Raw genomic sequence first — 3,951 nt, forward strand, 5'->3', positions numbered from 1 at the left:
TGCGCCGGGGCTTTTCTTTATCCCGCTGCTAGATTTTAGATGTTAAGGATACTAGCAGGACCGAGGATGCCTTAGGTAGCGACTTGCGCCGGGGCTTTTCTTTATCCCGCTGCTAGATTTTTTTATTTTAGATGTTAAGGATTCTAGCAGGACAGGCAATGCTGACTTTTTTGCTGTTAATCAATTAATGACTAAATGCTGGAGGAGGCTAATTTAAATTTACGACAAACAAGACCATATTGCTGAACAAAAAACACTAAAAGGAGTCGGACATGGCTGGTGCGTAAAAGATAAATGCTAAAAGGAATGAGACAATGATTAATACTAAATCTAAAACAATCTTGCTGGGTAAAAATCAAACCTCAAAACGATTAAGACAACGCGGCTCGGGACACTAGAATCAATACAATTGAGACATCACTGCTGCAAATTAAACTCTTTAAAATTTAAATAACGTTTCTGACACTTCTAATTTTTAAGACATGAAAAAACACAAATGGAGACACAATATAATCGGTTATAATCGGTATAAACGGATCGAAACAGCAGTTTTAAAGTTATAACCATTCTGGTCTGGACATTATAAAATCCACACGAAATGACGCGAATTTACGTATGAAATAACAACGGCAGCGACAGTAAAAACGGAAGTTAATTCAAATGTTCAAAGATGTCAAGAGGAAGAGAGAAATAGGCAGGACCTTTGGATCCCGGATATGAACCGTTGATCCACGGATCAATCATTTGGCGGCTGGATTCCTAAACCTTCAAGTCCACATGTTAAAATGTCGTTGAGCAAAACATTTAAACTCGGGTGATAATGGTTTTAAAGGTTGGTAATGCTGCTGGGTGTCAAACCTAAAATCTCTTAGGACCGAGAAGAGACAACGCTTTGCGGGACAAATTCATCTCTCTAAGGACGAAGACAACGCTTCTGTGGACAAATGAAATCTTTCAAGTAGTGAGGAATTTTAATCTTTTAGGACTAATATGATGTCATGGTGGACAAATTAAAATGTAGAGGAATTAAAACAACACGCGGAGTACAAATTAAAATCTTTAAGGATAAAAGAAAAGACAGAGATAAATATTTGGTTAAGGCTTGGTCCAGTGACTTGGACCACCATAGACATATTCTGAGGACCACCAGGAGCTGCAGTCACCTTTCAGGTTAAGGCAAAAGTAAGTATCAGTCCCAGACAGAGCAGCTGGCAGTGAGACTGCTTCTTCCAAGATTCTCTCTGTGCTTCTGTCTCTGTTTTCCTCTCTACTCTCCCATGTTTCAGGGTGTAGTAGCGGTGCTTCCCCACACGGTGCTCTCTAATATAGTTAATTGTTCTCACCTGTTCCTCCACTAATCCACTCTCCCAGTTCTACTCTTTCAGGTTTTAGCTGCTCATCGCTGGATTCTTTCATCGTTGTCCATGTGGTTCCTGCTTGTAAGTTTTTGCATTCAACAACACATAATATTGCTGGCCTCCTGCTGGCATTGGTGACCATCAGCTTTAATAAATAAATATAGAAAGAAATTCACTATTAGTAGAAAGTGTTCCTCCATATAGAGTTAAATTTACATTAAGTGAGGAAAGTTTGCCTGATAATATTTTGTATTAGAGACCAAATGAAAGCAGCAAGTCAATAAAAATTTGGAAGACAGAATTTATGATTGAGGGATTTAATTAAGAGCTTTTATCCAGAGGGAAAGTAGAGAACAGGATCGGAGGGAAGGAAATAGAGAGGATGTGGAGTAAAGATAAACTATTAATCTCATAAAACAAATAGTTCATGTGGCCTTATTCATGTGTTACAACACAGAAAGATCCCAAAAAGAGAATAGACTTTAAAAAATACTGACACTAGTTTCTGATCCCAGGTCCAGACTGCTCAGATCTCTGATGTTCTGATCATCCCAGGTTGGATCTCCTGAGCCTGGAATCCTCCACCTTCAACACCACCAGTCAGGTGGAGGAAGATAAGAGAACCCAGTTGGTCAAAAAAAGTAAGAACATTTCTATCTACAAAACATAACGAAACATTTCAGATGGAGCTGCACAGAGTTGAGCTGAAAGTTAGAAACTGGTTCTGTTTGCTGTCTGTGATTATTTTCCTTTTTAACTCTTTTGTCTTTTCTTTTTTTTTCATTTCTCCGTCAACTCATGTCACACGACTTGAGTTGACCAACAATTAAAGCAGAAGACCTGCTCCACCTGCTGTTCTACTGGTTGGAAGAGATTGTGGAAAAGGTGAGGACATGATGATGACTTGATCAGAAAGTCTCCTTCAGTCATCTGTTATTTAGACTGAATGTGTGTCTGATTATGTGTTGATTCTCCAGCATCAGCGAGACAAGACAAGACTGGACCAATGAGGAGAGAGAAGACACAGAGGACTGAGGAGACGCTGGAAATCCTGCTGGAAATCCAGAGAAGATGTTTCCTGATGCATCAGGGGGACAACTGAGGACGGGACACAGCATAAAGAGACAGAGATCATGTGAAGTAGGTCCTTCAATAACAAACTAACATTTGCCAACTATGTTAATTTAGTTACTGTTTTGTTGCAGTTAAAACAAGCGAATGTAGGGTAAGAATCGACAGTAGCCAGCAGACAAATAATTATCCAGTTAGTGAATCTCCAGTTAGTGGATTTGCAATATTACCTGTGCTAAACAAGAAACAAGATTAGAGATATTAATGTTTATGTGTGACTGTAAAACATCAATTTAATATCATGCTCTTTTTAGTATCATTAAAGTGATGGTTATTCTGAATGTTTTCTAGATTCAAGGATGGCCTTTCAACCCTGGATGTCATTTATGCTTCGGAGCTTCATTCTTCTGTGTTCAGGCCCTTTATGTGCACAAGGGTGGAAAAGCTGACATCAGAAATGTTAGAGGAAATCTGTGAAGTTCAGCTCAGCGAAAAGGACAGCACCAGACGACAAGAAGAAACCAGACTGCTAGGATTCTCCTTGAGACAGACCAAACCTCGCTTTCCTGTTCAAACACTGTCAAGATACCAAAGCCCAAAACAAATGATCAATTCCAAAAAACATGGACTTTGGGATAAAAACTCTTTGGACTTTATTAAGTTCAAATACAGAATCACAAAACATAAATGTGGATGTTGGCCTGTGAAGGCAGATGTTAACTTGTGAAACCTGCTCTGTTCAACTGTCACTACCAACTGTTATGACTATTGTTGAAAACTGTTGTAATGCTTCATTGTATTTACATGTAAATATTAGAAATGAACATTTTTATGTCATCAAAAATTGTTGCAATAAAAAGTGACATACTATTAACACATGGCTGATTTTTGTTTTATTTTGACAAATTATTTTTGAAAGCTGCCAAACAGGCAACAAATTAACCAGATGTTAATGAAATAAATAAGAAAAACAACAAAAACAACCTTGTTAGGTAGGTGGTACATGACATCCGGTTTACCAGTGAGACTGTTGAACAGGTCTGATGGTATTTGTAGTCCATCTTTCCTTTCATCAATGTCACATTGCAGCAAACCCATGAACACAAACCGCACTAGACACATCTGCTCATAACTGCCACTAAAGACGTGTCTTTGCTTCAGATCATCCAGAACTGGGACTAACAACAAAGCAAAATTATAACAAATGAAGGAAAATTTCAGCAGGAAAGACAAACAGTCTAGAATGGCATCATTGGTTTCCATAAAATTGATACTTTCTTTAATTTGCTCTTCACCTTGTGCCAAGAACTGAACATTTTACCCACATGAAAAACAGAACACTTGAACTGTCCTGGATGTTGACCACAGAAGTCACAAAACATGGAACATGGCCACCTTAAAAAAAAAAAAAAAGATACAGTTGAAACAGATATTTATACACCAAGAGAAAGATACAAACATCTCTCTCTGTGTCTGTATAGACAGATTCACATCCATCTATATGCCTGGTACGGCATGACCT

General features: G+C 38.2%; 1 long non-coding RNA gene across 1 annotated transcript; it reads left to right on the forward strand.

The window, feature by feature from the left end:
- Window positions 1-1,778: 1,778 nt before the first annotated feature.
- On the forward strand, window positions 1,779-3,303 carry LOC114142493 (uncharacterized). The gene is made up of 4 exons (XR_003595032.1): window positions 1,779-1,999; window positions 2,174-2,243; window positions 2,336-2,498; window positions 2,781-3,303. It is a non-coding gene; the product is annotated as an uncharacterized LOC114142493 (long non-coding RNA).
- Window positions 3,304-3,951: the final 648 nt, after the last annotated feature.

Source organism: Xiphophorus couchianus, chromosome 4 (assembly GCF_001444195.1).
Source record: "Xiphophorus couchianus chromosome 4, X_couchianus-1.0, whole genome shotgun sequence".
Lineage (NCBI taxonomy): Eukaryota > Metazoa > Chordata > Actinopteri > Cyprinodontiformes > Poeciliidae > Xiphophorus > Xiphophorus couchianus.